Source organism: Puma concolor, chromosome D1 (assembly GCF_028749965.1).
Source record: "Puma concolor isolate L17-30 chromosome D1, mPumCon1.1.hap2, whole genome shotgun sequence".
NCBI lineage: Eukaryota > Metazoa > Chordata > Mammalia > Carnivora > Felidae > Puma > Puma concolor.
Window position 1 is genome coordinate 37,564,199 of NC_141676.1, and position 16,675 is coordinate 37,580,873.

At 37.1% G+C, this 16,675-nt stretch overlaps 1 long non-coding RNA gene across 2 annotated transcripts in view; it reads right to left on the bottom strand.

Moving 5' to 3' along the window:
• Positions 1 to 16,675, bottom strand: part of LOC147576595 (uncharacterized) — a 229,236-nt gene that overhangs the window by 102,668 nt on the left and 109,893 nt on the right. For both annotated transcript variants that reach the window (XR_015240955.1, XR_015240954.1), the window contains exons 3-4: positions 14,682 to 14,804; positions 14,504 to 14,582 (exon numbers count right to left, since the gene is read on the bottom strand). This is a non-coding gene — a long non-coding RNA (uncharacterized LOC147576595). The remainder of the gene's footprint in view (positions 1 to 14,503; positions 14,583 to 14,681; positions 14,805 to 16,675) is intronic.

The following is a 16,675-nucleotide window of genomic DNA, read 5'->3' on the forward strand; positions in this document are numbered from 1 at the left end:
ACCATTGTATTTCTAAATGCCAAATAAGATGCGTAAATTAGAAATAAAGACATGCATTACCAAATTAAGAAATACACAGGCATAGTTGCTCAATGGGGCATATGGAAGGGAAAAAATGGTTTTATAAGTGGAATGCTATCCAGAAGGCACAAGGAAGAGCGAAAATGCCTGAAAAGAAAGAAGACAGTAGATCACAGAAATCAGTGCTTATATTGTTCTTTATGGTTTACATACTATTTTCACAGTAGTATCTTACTGGATCTCCACAACAGCTCTTTAAAGAAGTTGGTTTTACTCCCATGTTATAGATAAAGGAAATGAACACTAGAGGCTGGTTTGTCACAGTAGGAGTATATACAAGATCTGAACTCAGCTTCAACTATAGATCCCATGGCCAAATTAGAATGATCCCTTTCAACAACACACATCACTTGAAATTCACCCTGGTAACACATTCTACAGGACACTGTAGTCCATAATAACTAAAAATTAAAATGAGCCTCAGAAGCTTTCAATTAAATAATCACAGAGAAACAGAAAAACAGAAACAGAGAAACAGTGTAGAAATGTTGGCTCAAAGCAGACCATAATAAATGCTCTGATGGCGTTGCTGGAGGAGAAAGTACGGTATATAAAACTCCTGGGTATATCTGGGGAGGCATCTTGGAACATTTGAAACTTGAGTGGGCTTCATAAAATATTTTTATTCAGTTTATATGGTGGCAAAGAGCATTCTAGGCAGAGGGAACAGTTGAGCAAAGAGCCAGAGGCAAGAAAAGGGAATCAGGGTTGTGGAAGATAGCTTGTAAGTCAATGAGACTAAAAAACTAGGTGTATCGGGAATATAATCAGAGATGAGACTATAAAAGGTAAAGAAGAGACACAAGGTGAAGAGGTTTATTTTTTTATTTATTTTTTTAATGTTAATGTATTTTTGACAGAGAGATAGAGCATGAGCGGGGGAGGGGCAGAGAAAAAGGGAAACACAGAATCCGAAGCAGGCTCCAGGCTCTGAGCTGTCAGCACAGAGCCCAATGCGAGGCTCCAACTCACAGACCATGAGATCATGCGAGGTCGAACACTCAACAGACTGAGCCACCCAGGCGCCCCAAGGTGAAGAGTTTTTAAAGGCAAGCTGTGATTTTGAACTTAATCTTATTTTTTCCCTGAGCCTGTCCTAGGCTAACTTTTTTTAAATTTAACCTGGAAAACAGAACTATGGGAAAGATAGGAAGAAGTCATCAATTTATTTAAAGATGTCCACATCTTCTCAAATGTTGGATATGTTTTTGAACATAGCTTCCCAAGATTTGAAATGTCACTACAAAGGATTCAAACAAACATGTTCACAATACCACAAAATCTAAATTATTCCAGTACAAAATTCTTTAGGAAAATGCCATCTGCAGAGAAAGGATTTAAAACACCCTTCAGAGAATGACAAGGCACAACAAAATCCTAAAAAGAATCCTTCTCCCACTTAATCAATCAATCAATCAATCAATCAATCACTCCATCCACACAAAACTAAATGCAGGTGCCAGCTTCTAAAAATTTTGATTGAGCATTAAACGTGATGAATAATTTAGAGCCTAAATAATTGCAAAGTGAAGGGTGAATTCCACCCCCCCCCCCCCCCGTGCCAACATCACACTCAAAATAGCCTTGACAGTGGAAGCTTTGAGCATATAAGAAACAAACAGAAAAAAAAAATTGGCTAAAAAGAAAGAAAAAGAAAGAAAAGAATTGGCTAAATGATTTGACCCAGTTGTATACTCCTTCACTAAAACAGTCTGTCATTGAGTGAAGAACTGAAACTGGAAGGGAAAGGTTTAAAATGTAATGAGTCATCTACTCTGCCGTTACTTGTCCAACAAACACATGCAGTGCTTACTAGACACAAGGTACTTTCCCAGACATTTAACAAGTTGTTAACATTTAATTCTTATAATAGTCTTAAGATGTGGGCATAGTTATTATTATCACTTTACAAGCAGGAAAACTAAAGTACATTAAATATCATGCAGAAAGTCACATCTATTACTAAGGGCAGAGCCAGGGTCCATGTGCATAACTACTAGACTATGTCCTCTTCTATTTCTTTGCAGGTTGTTTCCCAAAAGTTATTTTAAATAAAAGCCAGTATTCACTTATATGGAAAAATCTTATTAGTCTTTTTTTTTAAATAATAAGCATTTGGTAGCTGCTTGGGATGCAGTGGTATAGTAAAGATGGGTAACAATTCTGTCCTTCTGGACTTCACTTCTAACCCCCTGGTTAGACAAGGTAGGGAATACATAATTAAATCATTAAATAAGCAAGTTTATTTCAAAGAGGAAATAAGATCCATGAAGAAAATAAAAGGTTATTTGATGGGAGTAATGGGAGGTGAACTAAAACTTACAAATACATGCAAAACTGGCTTTGGGAATGAACCCAAGATTCGAAGATTCGGTTGTTCCTCCACCAGATAAAATGTATTTGCATATCCCAGACAAGAATCATTGTCATTCATCAGTTACCTGCAATGTCTATAGTTGCAAAATAACTCAAAAACAATGCAAGGCACAATTCCTCTGTAATCAAATAACCAAGAAGGGTATGCTGTAAAGAAGACATAGTTTTCCACTGATTACACCCAGTAATTTTGATACATTCATTCTCAAAACCTTTCACAACTTTTTCCTGACACTGTATGTGTCATAGTTGATTGATGTCGTATAAATCATAATCCAATGTACCTCCAGTCAATAAATTTTCCATATTCTCACTTGTGTGCTACCTACTTGACATCTCCACTTGATATCTAAAGGGGATCTTAAATGTAACAAAAAAAAAAAATAATGACTTTTTGCTGCTGAACCTATTCCTCTTCCAATTTTCACGAACACAGGAAATGACATCACTATCCATCCAATTTCTAAAACCCAGACAGGTAAGAAGTCATACTCAACTCTTTTTATTCCATCAGTCTCCTCATGAAATCCATTAGCAAATCTGTCAGCTTTATCTCCAAACTGCATTTTGATTTGTTTACTCTTGTCCCTCTCCATTGACATCACCCTTGTTTGAACCATTTTTGTCTTTCAGTTGACAGTTTCAATAACCTTGAAAATCATCTCCCTTTTTCTATTCTTGTACTTCTCCCTTCCATTCCCCTGACTGTGAGCAGCCAGAATATTCTTTGTAAATGTAAACCAGATTATATTTTCATGAAGCTTAAAACCTTTAGGTGCATTTCCACAGAATTAAGGACGAATCACTCACTATGGATCTATAGGGCTCTGTATGAATTGTCTATCTCTTCAATGGTATCTGGTACACTGATTGCATTTAAAATATATTCTACAGACACACAGAATTTCCAGTTCTTCGAATATAATATTGTTCTTATCTAAAGATCTTTATAGTTTTGATTCTCTGTGTCTGTCCTGGTCTTTCTTGGCTTTTCCCAGAGCTGGATCCTTCTCTACTTCAGATTTCAGCTTTAATATACCCTCCTCAGAGTGACCTTCCCCAACCTTCCCATCAGAAATTAGACGTCATTGTTATATTGCCCAGTTAAATTTATTCAAAGCATTTATATCATCCTAATTATTTTACTTGGTTATTTATTTTCTGTCCCCCCTAAAAAGAAAAGTCTAGAAGGCAGAGGTCCTGACTTTCTTATTCTTGCACATACTGATGCTTAATAAACATATTAGCTGATTGATTAAAAATAGGCACTTAGAGGAGTATCTCCCAAAGCATATTTCATGAAATAATGTAATGTTAGTGATTGACACAGAAATTACTTTATTGACTTTACAAAATTAGTGACTGCTGAGAAAACACTTTTCAAAAAGTTTTGCAGATTTTTTTTTCTTTAGCAGATTTAATATACCTACATGCATGGTGAATACTAGAGTATTACCTTGTTGCTCCAGTCTTAATATTTTGGATTAAAGACATATTAAAGCTGATCATAATTTAACTCCACAATATGGCAATTTTGGTATGTGTTTATTTGGTTTCATTGTAAAATGGGGAAACATGTAGGCAACTCAGGTTGAAATTGCTTGTCTAATAAATTTAGTTATTTTATCATATATTTTGTGACTAATTCTTAGTTATATATGCTTTTTAGTGTGTTTGATTTGTTTTAGCAGGCGATCATGAATACAAGCATTAGATTAGGATTCAATAACTTCTAATTTTAAAATAAAAATACAGTGTTTTACAAAATTGCTTTCTCATTGATAAAATGAGAGAATAAAATTAGCCAATGGTGAAATGTGATTTATAAGACTATAGATTCTCAGACTTGATAATTATCATAAAGCATCTTTCATGTCTGTCAGTCTTTAAGCTATCATTCACGTGGCATACATATGAATGAAAAGCTCCTTTTCAATATTACTTGATTGTAATACTTTAGAAATATATTACATGAACAAAGAATATGAAATTAAAATTTTTTTAATGTTTATTTATTTTTGAGGGAGAGAGATACAGAGACAGAGTACGAGCGTGGCGGGGGCAGAGAGTGGAGACACAGAATCCGAAGCAGGCTCCAGGCTATGAGCTACCAGCACAGAGCCCAACGTGAGCTCTAACTCACAGACCACGAGATCATGACCTGAAGTCAGAAGTCTAACTGACTGAGCCAGCCATGTGCCCCAAGAATATGAAATTGTTTACAGGTGGTATAAAGTAACCTATCATCCTGCATTTGTTGATGGGTCTTTGAACTTTGAGTAAGGCAGGAAAGAAATGATAAGTCCTTTGCCTCCCAATTTGCTCATCTATTATGGATTGGTTGCCAGTGGGAGAGAGGAAAGTGAAAGATTTTTCAAAGTTTCAACCACAATCTGTCCTAATTGTTTAAATGTCTGATACTGTACAAACACATATTGATTAGATCTCTGTTGAAAAAGTTAAGAGAAAGAAATGCCCAAGTGGGTATGCCTGAATTCCCCAGCTATATGTAGATGCATCATTTGGATCAGTTACTTATTAATGATTAGTTTTACAAACATTTACTGGACAACTCCTCCCAGGTACTGGGAATTCAGCAGGGGAGAAAAAAAGTGAGCTTTGCCTCTCTTGGAACTTACAATCTAGTGACAATGACAGATATTAATGAACAGTTTTTGTGCAAATAAGCCCATAATTACAGATATGATAATTGCTTTGAGAAATAGCAGTACAGGTGACTATAAAAACACACAGTAGGGGCACCTAACTTACACGTGGATTCAGTATAGGCTTCCCTTAGGAAGGGACATTCAAAAGGTTCAATGAATGTAATTATTATACAGCACCATATTCACTAATTTCCTTTTCTGAAAAAGATTGGCTATTATTATTATTTACATTTAAGTTACAAGTGACAGTAAATATATGGATATAAATATGTAAATATGTATTTGCTCTTGAATTTCTCCTTAACATTGTTATTCAAAATAATGACAAGTTCAAGAAGAATGAAAATAGGCTCTACTCAATGTATCTTCCACAGAAATATTTCCATTAACAAGTTTATTAATTTAACTTTTCTAAAAAGTTAAAGTCTGAAAGCATTTTAAAGAACATAAATTTAATATTGATTTTGGCATTTGCTATGTAAATTTGCTTCAGTTTTGCTATCAGATCTTAAATTAATGAGATTTCAAACTTTGTAAACAGGATAAGAGCGTGTCAGGAGGCTGATAATTTATAGTTAGCATGCTTTGCCTTTACCCACGAAAAAAAAAGGAAGCAAAATTTAGAGGGGAAATTAATAACCCTTTGCTTCTAGGGAAGAGAAAAAAATCTGTTTTGAATGTTCAAAGGCTTTCTTTTGGAATCACAAAGTGCATTATAATCACCTCCACTTTTAAAATCTTTTGAAAATATGTAATGAGTCCTTGACAATATTTCAGCTAAATGGTGATTATATAAGCTATTGAAGTTTTTATTTTTTATTTATTTTTTTTTTAAATTTTTTTTTCAACGTTTTTATTTTATTTTTTTTGGGACAGAGAGAGACAGAGTATGAACAGGGGAGGGGCAGAGAGAGAGGGAGACACAGAATCGGAAACAGGCTCCAGGCTCCGAGCCATCAGCCCAGAGCCCGACGCGGGGCTCGAACTCACGGACCGCGAGATCGTGACCTGGCTGAAGTCGGACGCTTAACCGACTGCACCACCCAGGCGCCCCTGAAGTTTTTAGATGGATGCATTTCTGTCAGCCTCCCCTTGGTTTTCAATCTCTAATAAAATCAGAAAATCCCCTTACTCTAAAAATTAATACAAAGTATGTTTGTAGTTGTTTTCTGTGTAGTTTAGGAGTTATAGGAGTTATTTCAATTCAATTTAGACATGAATTGGAAGACATGATAGCAGTAAATATACACAAGATCCTTTAAATACCGATATATTTAACATCCTTGTCAATACAGGTATGAATAAAGCAAATAAACATATCATTTATATGTTTCCAGGTTTAATTTGATGACTCTTCTGGAGTTATGTGAAGGCCACACTTCACACTGTGAAGGCCACAAAGGAGGAAATCACACTGTTCCTGTATCTTGTGGTTAGTGGCAAATTACACGCACTTTGAAAACACCTATTAAGCAACAACTATGTGTCGTGGCTTCATGAAAGGTACAGGCTGGATGCCAAAATGAAAATAGCATGGATGTTGGCACCAAAAAGTTTACAATATACAAAGAAAATTAGAATATTACTCCAAAGAATAACTATTATAAATATTAAAGAAAACCAAAATAATTTCTATATAATTTCTACTCTATATGACACCTTACTAGTAGATACATTTCATTATACATTTGTCCAAACAGGATGTACAACACCAAGGATGAGTCCTAATGTAAACTATGGACTTTTGCTGATAATGATGTGCTGATGCAGGTTCATGGATTATAACCAATGTAGCACTCTAGTAGGGATAGTGGAGAGGTTGTATCTATATGGGAGGGGAGAGCACACAGGAAATCTCTGTATCTGCCACTCAATTTTGTTGTGACCTTAAAATTTCTCTAAAAAAATAAAATGTGTTTAAAATTCTTTTGAAAAAGTAAGAGTAAGGAAAATAACATTTCTAGTGTACCTATCCCACAAAGCCCTATCTAGATTCTAGAAGTGGACCAAAAATGTCGCAAAGAGGAAACTAACACCAATACCTCAGTATTAAATGAGATTAGGACATTTTCCTAAAAATGAGGCCTGAGAAAAATTTCCCTTTGTCTCCATAAAAGAAGGTGTCACATTTTGTAGTGGAATGCAATACAATAAAGATATCAATAATGTTCCCATGGTTATTTGGTATGAATGAACAATGCAACTAGAGTAATTTTTGGAAGTATCAAAAACAGTGCATTCTGCTTTGGAAGCTTTTTGGTAATCTGAATGTTTCATAGATAAAATTTAGACCATATGGAAGGTATTCCTTCTCAAACTGTGTTAAGAACATACCCGAAGACATATGAAAGTGCACAGGGGTATTCAAAATCCCACCTTACTCTGTATTGAGTCATTTTAAACATTAGCTCTATATTAAAAGAAGCATGGCTATACTGGAGTATATGCAAATTAGCATCATCTCCCCTCCCTACAAAATAAGGTGAGAAAAAAACAAGACTTTAAGAAATTTTACACACTATTGGCAGCAGGTAATTTGACTTTTCTCTCAGTCTCCCATGAGTACCCATTTACTCTTGTGACAGTAGTATGACTTCCATGAAAATATTTGTAATTATGATTCAATGAAGGGTATGAGATTATATGTTTGAGTTAATGTTTGTGATGTGCTTCGTGAGGCTAAAAACTTCAGCCTGGCCATACACTCCTTTTTTCCTCTGATCTCCATCATCACCTTATAGTAGCAGAATTCCCACTAACGTTAAAAATGAGGAGGCTAGGAGCACCTGGGTGGCATCCAACTTTTGATATTGGCTCAGGTCATGATCTCGGCCTGGCGTGGTCGTGGGGTCAGGGCCCGTGTTGGCCTCCATGCTGAGTGTGGAGCCTGCTAAGGATTCCCTCTCTCTCTCTCTCTCTCTCTCTCTCTCTCTCTCTCAAAATAAATAAACATTTTTTTAAAAATGAGACTAAAGCTAGGTAAAGCTGAGCTGGAGGGGCAAGCTTGGAGAGGCAGTGTGTTTAGAGGGAGAGGAACATGGGTCTTAGAGCCAGAAAAAAAGCCTATCTGAAATCCTGCTGATGCCACATATTTGTCATGCGATTTCAATCAAGTTACTTAACGTCTCTAAACCTTCGTATTCTCGTTCGCAAATAAGAATAAAAATAATATCTATTTCATTGGTCATAATGAAGATTATAGAATACGATACTGCACTGTCCAAGATGGTAGCCACTACCCACTCATGATTATCAACCACTGAAAATATGGCCGGTCCAACTTGAGATGTGCTGTAATTGTAAAATACACATTGGATTTCCAAGACTTGGTATGAAAAAAGAATATAAAGCATCATGTTAATAATTTTGTCTGTAGTTTCTATTTCTACATGTTGTAATTATATTTTGGATATAATTGTTTTCATAAATACATTATTAAAATTAATATCACCTATTTCTTTAAAAAATTTTTAATATTCTTATTTGCTTTTCAAATCCATTTGGAAAACTGGTCGGGATTGCTTTCATTATGCCAACCTGAAAAGTGAAAAAAGCTAGGACTCAGAGAAACTAAGACTTGTTCAAAATTCCACAAGTAGGGACAGAACACAGAAACAAAATCTGTTGTTTTTATCACTTAACTGTGTTACCTCTAAAAATCAGCATCACTATGTACTATTAGTAATAACAATGCCAATAACAACAGCTTCATTTACTGAGTGTTATTCATGAGGCTGACACTGTTTTAAGTACTTTAAATGAATTAACTAATCTGATACAACTACTCTTGAGGTACATGCAATTATGATCCCTGTTTTATAAATGGTGAAGTTAAGGAGCAAAGCAGGCCTGTATGTATTAGCTTCCTGCACTTTGATCTCACCCACAGACTTTGATTTACATAGTGAGTGACTTAAGAGACCTGAAATTTAATCTTTGCTTCTTCTTTTTGTAAAAAAAAAAATTTAATGTTTATTTATTTTTGAGAGAGACAGAGACAGAGTGCAAGTGGGGGAGGGGCAGAGAGAGAGAGAGAGACACAGAATCCGAAGCAGGCTCCAGGCTCTGAGCTGGAGCTCTCAGCACGGAGCTCAGGCTCTCAGCATGGAGCCCGATGTGGGGTTCGAACCCACAAACCATGAGACCATGACCTGAGCTGAAGTTGGACACTTAACCGACCTGGCCACCCAGGTACCCCTGATCTTTGCTTCTTAAAATCAGAACATCTCTGCAGCTCTAATGCATGTGCTCAGTTTCATAATACTGGATTGTTAACACTTCTAGTGAGCATCTTCTTATATTTTATGAATGACTTGAAGCTTCAACTCTGTGGTGTGTGTATATCATTGCAGTTCAGAGGGCAAGATCCTGAGTCCACCTCCTAGGTTTAAATTCTGCTGGACCTAAAGCTTTCTAGCTGTGAATCTGGGCAAGTTACTAATCTCTTCAAGTCATAGGTTTTTTTCATCTATAAGATATAAAATGATAGAAAGTAAAGGAAGGCAGCAAGATAGTCTCTTTCCTATTTCAAAAATTGTCATGTGTTGGGGTGCCTGGGTGGCTCAGTCGGTTAAGCGGCCGACTTCGGCTCAGGTCATGATCTCACGGTCCGTGGGTTCGAGCCCCGCGTTGGGCTCTGTGCTGACAGCTCAGAGCCTGGAGCCTGTTTCAGATTCTGTGTCTCCCTCTCTCTGACCCTCCCCTGTTCATGCTCTGTCTCTCTCTGTCTCAAAAATAAATACATGTTAAAAAAAAATTTTTTTTTAAATTGTCATGTGTCCAGTTTTACCAAAGGTTTATTTTCAAAGGTGCCAATGAAGATATAAAAAATAAAGCCATTCTTAAATTTATGATTGTAATGAATTTTTTATTATTTTACATTTTGTATTGTGAAATAAAAATAGGAATATTGAAGAGGATATTATTGTTATATTAATAGTATTGGTCAATCGATGACTAGATAGGTAGTTGGACAAGGTGTGTGTGTGATTGGTGATAGTTACTGTGTTTCCTATTTCTTTTCTTAAATTTTTCTTAAATTTTAATGTTTATTTATCTTTGAGAGAGAGGGAGAGAGAGAGAGCATGAGAGGAGGAGAGGGGCAGAGAGAGGGAGACAAAGAATCTGAAGCAGGCTCCAGGCTCTGAGCTGTCTGTACAGAGCCCAATGCGAGGCTTGAATTCATGAACCATAAGATCATGACCTGAGCCGAAGTTGGATGCTTAACCGACTGAGCCACCCAGCTACCCCTGAGTGTTTCCTATTTCTTAAATTTAAACATAATTGAAAAGACTTTCATACAAATTGTAACTTAGAGGAGATTAAATTATACGTATGTAAAAACTTCAGCATTATTGCCCTATTGTATTATTATTATTATTATTATTATTATTATTATTATTATTGTTACTCTTATAGGAAACATTGACACCATTTTTACAGCAGCATCCTTCTTTTTCTCCCCGGAATGTAACTATCTAAGCACTTGAATTGTCTGTATCGATCGAGCTTTGTGTAATAGGTAGGTCTGAGGCAATAAGCTTGCAATTTCTCTAAGGAAATGATACAAGGTTGTAGAAGAAACGTAGACGACACTCTCTAAATGTGTGAGGTTTTAAGCATTATCTTGGGCAGCCATGAAATAGATAATCATTCAATTCCATTCGCACTGTATATCCCCCAACCTCCTTTTGTACTCACTGTGTACTTAATCCCTCACACCCTCATGAAAGTAATGAAGAACAAGTATTTTTACTTCATCAAAGAAAACTCCTCAACACTCTTTCACCACTGGTCTCTGTTCATAGAATAAAATAAACACTAACTCTTTCCTTGAGTCATTGCTATAAGTTTTATCTCTTTGGACTTAGTAATTTAACTATCTATGCCTCAACAGCTACTTATGCATATGAGTTGTATATATCAAATCCAGATACTCATCAACCTAGAACTATTAAAATTAGGGAGAGAGTGTGTTTAACATTCAAACTCACATGATAATACTTCTGTGACCTATTTTTTCTCATTTTTAAGAATGCTAACATCATGTTACTGAATAGTTTATAGATACGCTCATTCAGCAAATGTTTTTGAAGTGTTTACTCTTCATGAAATACGATGATAGACTGTTGTTAGAAGGATGTCTAAGAAATGGTTCCTATCCTCAACTAACAACTAGAATATAGTTTCATTGATGCCAATATTTTTAATCTAGATTAGAGAGAAATGAGTATGTAAGTGCAGCTGGGTGAGGGAGAACCAAGAACAGGGACACAAGGGAAAGATTCACCAAATAGCAATATTTAAACTGCCTCTTCTGTGAAAATTGGCCAGGTAGACAAGGCAGAATAGAGTTGGGGGCATGGGATAGTCAATGGAAAGAAAATTATTCACAGAGGCAAATGCAAACACGGAGAGATAAGAAACAGATTGATTTGTTTGGGAAACTGTCAATAGTTAAGTATGCTAAGTATGTTCTAAGTGCACATTACAAGGGAAGAGACTGGGTTGAATAAAGATGGGGCTGAAGTAAAAATTAGGGGTTAGGTCATGGACCAGGCCTGACTTCAGCATTTGTGAAACATGAGGAAAGAAGACAAATGAAGATTTACACATCATATATTAAAAGGTTTACAATTTGTAAGTCCTGCGTGAAGAGCTGACCCCGGTCAGGCCTTGCCTGGTCCCCGAAAACAGGTCACCATTGGGCAAGAGGTTCCAAAGCAAGAGCTGAAAAGCAGGGGATGCAGGAGCAAGGACTATAAGTAGGCATATCTCCTTGGCCCCAAAGACTGCCTTCCTGTGGGAAAGCCAGAGGAGAGTCACAGGATATCTTCTAAAGCTCACGGACATGGGCAGGGGTTCCCCTTGCTTGGGTCTAAGACTGGCAGCCTTATAAGCTATTCATAAGAGCTGGGACTTTTTTTGCAGCCTAAAGAGAGCCATCGAAGGCTTTTCAGTAGTGAATGTCTTAGATAGCCTATTTTTTTTTTTTCATTTTTACTATTTGCATAGCCACAAATTAGTGAAGGGCTTAGGCAGGAAAGTTTTCTTTCACGGGCACTGAAGTAATGCTATATACATAGTGTAACCTTCTTTGAGAGAACCCATTTATTAAGTTGCTGCACAATACATATAATTAGACTTGGCAACTACATAATTAAAGTATACATTGCTATATATCACATGTGATGCTTTATTATTTAAAAAACCCTCCACAACCATGCCAAGCCAGGGATTTAATCCTGATAATGTTCACTCAGGGCACTGAGAGTAATGGATTTTCCACAAAGGAGATTTGTAAATGTCCAGGCTGAGCCTCCTGGCCTCCTTAGGAGAGATGGGAGAAAGGAAGGAGGCAGAGTTTGGAAGATGCACACTTGGCAGCTGAATCTAGGTAGCCTGGTTTTCAAACAGCCTAACCCTATTTTTTCCTGCGTTTATTCCTTAAGTACACAGAGACGATTCACAAATCCTCTGGTAATTCTTTGCTCTAAAATTGTTCACCCACACACTGACTCACACTATTTATAAGAATGGTGTTGAAATAGAGTAGGGTTTAGATTTAAAGAAAAGTCAGACACTGTAATAGATGTGATGTGCCACCCAGGTCCCCGCCCCTCTCTTTGGAACAGAAACACTTATCTCTCCAAATGGTTGGTGGCTGAATCCTCTGGGAATTGTCCTTTTCAGAAGAGAACGACCTCTGCCAGGGTAACACTGCCTTCCCAGGGGCAGTCAACATACAGCTAGTTAATGTAAGTCCCCTTGGAAAAGCCCACCCTCCTTGCCTCAATGCTCTGCAAATATGCAGGGCCTTCTAGGCCACAGAGCTAACTAATGCTCACTCCCTCCCTTTGCTGGAACTTGCTGCCATCATTTCTCCACAGGTGTTGAGTCTAAGAATTCCCCATTAAATGCCCTGAGCATGAATTTCCATCCCCAAATCTCCTTTCTGTAGAACATAACCAGAAACATATACTGAATCCATTAGCTCTTAAAACTGTTATCTCAAAGGATGGGGGAAAAAAATCTTATTTTAATGATCCCATGTGGGGCGCCTGAGCGGCTCAGTTGGTTAAGCATCTAACTCTTGATTTTGGCTCAGGTCACAACCTCAGGATCATGGGATCAAGTACTGGATCAATCTCTGTGCTGGGCGTGGAGCATGCTTGAGAGTCTCTCCCAGGCCTTCCCTTAGCCCCTCCCCCACTTTTGCACCCACGAGCACTCTCTGGGGGAGGGTGTAAGTAAAGGTCACATGTGAAGCCAATGCCCCACCTTTTCCTTACACTGTAATTCTGGAAAGAAATTATGTTAATATTATAAAGGTAAAATATTCTTTTTAGATTTTTCCCTGATGCGACAAGTCAGAAAGAGGTGTTCTCCACCCCCTTTCTTAGAACATGTCCTTGAGAAACCTAGTGTTTGTAAATTCTTTCCGTGTCCATTTGATTTGTACATAAACGTTTTTTTTTTTTTGTTTTTTTTTTTTAATTTTTTTTTTTTTTTTTTCAACGTTTATTTATTTTTGGGACAGAGAGAGACAGAGCATGAACGGGGGAGGGGCAGAGAGAGAGGGAGACACAGAATCGGAAACAGGCTCCAGGCTCCGAGCCATCAGCCCAGAGCCCGACGCGGGGCTCGAACTCACGGACCGCGAGATCGTGACCTGGCTGAAGTCGGACGCTTAACCGACTGCGCCACCCAGGCGCCCCTGATTTGTACATAAACGTTTTTAAGGGATAAGTAAACTAGTCTTAGAGTCTAGGAAAGTTCTCCTTAAAGGCCTAGGGTCTCTCTCTCTCTTTGAAATGTAAACATAAGGGAAGCTGGAGCCCTTATCTTCTTGCCAACAGAATCTTAGCCTCGAGGCCTTCTCCAAACTGTAACCACCTGCTTGTCAAAGAGATACAGAAATTTTATTACCTCTTCAGTTGAAAGCAGTTAGCTAGCCCAGATGGCTACCCCAATCAACCAGGTGAATTGGAGATGAACTGTGAAAGAATGTGCAGCCAGAAGTTCTGCCACATCTTATTCCAAGAAGACAAATGGATCTTGAGAACACGTGCATAATGGATCATGTCTGTGTGGTAGCATAGCAAGGATGGGATTGTCCTGTCTTTATAATGTCATTAGCAGATTCCCTGTGATGTACATCTCAGTCTGATTTGATTGTTTTCTTTCTCAGCCACAGTTGAGGAAAGGATTTTCTAGGCTGACAGGGAACTTTATTATTAAGTTTTCTTCAACACACTGAGCAGGTTCTGCTATAGGTAAAAATATAAAATAAAACTATGGTATCATCAGTGCTAACTGTGCTGATGCCTGTGGCTGTCCTGTCAGATGATCATTCCTGGGGTTATAGTTGTACTTACTACTAGATGAGTCTTCTGAGTGGAAAGAGAAAGTTGGCTGGACTCAAGTCTCTGGAATCCTCATTTGTCCAAAGGGGCTCTGGGCAAAAATCATATGTTATAAACACTACAGAGTTTGAAACCCCCACCCCATGTGGGCCCTGGATATTAATGTGCTGGCTCAGAAGATTCTTCTCACCTGGAGCCGAATGGCCAGGTCCAAACCCAGTCTTCTTTGGCCCACATCCCCCAGGACAGTGGTTGTGAATCCTATGGGCAATGCCATTAATTCTTGGAAACTCTGACGACAGCTCTTAGCATCCTATTCAGAAAAGTACACATATATATTAAAGTCAAATTTTTGCATGCAAACTTAGGAAATTTCTGAAATTCCTGGACCTCTTCCCTCTGGTAATCATGAGAATTAAATATTCCCCAATACTGTATAATTCTTACCTGGTAGATGTTCAGTAAATATTATCTGGGCAAATCCTAGTCTTCCTTGGAGAAATGACGGACGTCTGTGATTAAAATCACAAACTAAGGTGGTTTTTTTTTTTCTTGTTTTCCTATGAAGAACTGACTTACCAAAATAAAAGGGTCCTTCACTAACCTTGAATTTCAATTTCACTTCACTGTGCTTCTAGCAAGAGCCCTTTTTATATATAGCATTATGCTAAATGGATGGACATAATGTAGTCAAGAACACAGAGTCTGGATTCAGATGACTTGGGTTTCAAATATAAACCTCTGTGCCTCTGTTCCTCATAAAAAGAAGATAATACCAATATCTAGCTCATTTGTTTTTGGTGACAGTTTAACAAGATATTTCATGTACTATATTTGCTCAATGTTTGCCACAGTAAATGTCCAATAAATGCTAGCTGTAATGACTATGAGAAGAAAGTTTATGCTTACATGATGCTATTGAAGGATGCATCTGGAAGTAATCCACTGTTGGCAAAGTTAAGTACAGACATTTATACTAGTCCTTGAAAACTAAATTTTTAAATAAAATATCTTAGAGACATATGCAGACCTTTTTTCTTTGATGCTACATAATTAAAATTAGTGGATCAAGGAGAAGAGAAAAAACAGTAATGGTAGCCAGATTCACATAGATGGGTGAAATCAAATATGGGCTGAGAAACAACCCCACATTTGAAGTGTTAGCATTTGGAGTGAAATTTTACAAGTTTTAATAGGACACACACAAAATTATCTCCCTTTTAAATAGAGTACATTTTCTACTTAAGATAGATCTATCACACTATGAGATAGATCACATTCTTCACATAAACTTAAATTTGATGAATGGGACAAGAAAAAAGAGCCTTGATAATAAAATTGTGAATGATGTTAGAAAATTTAAATAACATAATTTGAGAGTGATTGGAGAACAAAGCTCATGTTGACACTTACTCTGCTCTGTCTTCCTCATCCCCTGCAAAAATGATTTAGATTATTGGTTTTTCTGGTGGAAAATTATGTTTTGCGAAAATGTAATCACTGCACATTTGAATAGCTATTATTTCTCTTTTAACACAATTCTACTGAATGTAAAAAATCCATATCACTCAGCCCACTATTTGTGAACTTCTTGAAAATGCATACAATGAATTAATACAGTTCCAGGTTTTTATTTTGACATTTAGTTAGGCAGCAAGAGAGCAAAAACTTATTTTTTCTACTTCATTTCCATTGCAGGTCCCAAAAGGGATGTACCAAATTGTCTTTCACTTGCAGAATATCCTACGGGGTTCATAGATACAAATCCTGCCCACCACTAATAATAATAACTTTTCACAGACAAAAGAGTCAAGGTCAATTTGCTACAGGAGAATCCCAATTTTGTACTTCTTTCTTCTGCTTCTGTAAATCCCGTCTTTTGAATTGACCGTCTGGAAGAGTCGTTCTCTTTGTGCTTTTATTTGAGCTGAAGATGAAAGTTTAGTGACCTTGATTTCATGTAATGATGGAGGAGAGTAAACTATTTCCTTTCCTCAAAAGTATTGGCAACATCCACATAGCCACCATTTTGTGTTGTTGCTTTTATGGTTTTCACAGATTATTTGTAATTATTTCATATTAGTTGCATCTTACCCTGGATTCCTAATTCATCATCATGTAGCAAAGAATTGGCTTCGGCAAAGAGAAATCAGTCTGACCTTTGTCCTCAGCTTCTGGAAGGTA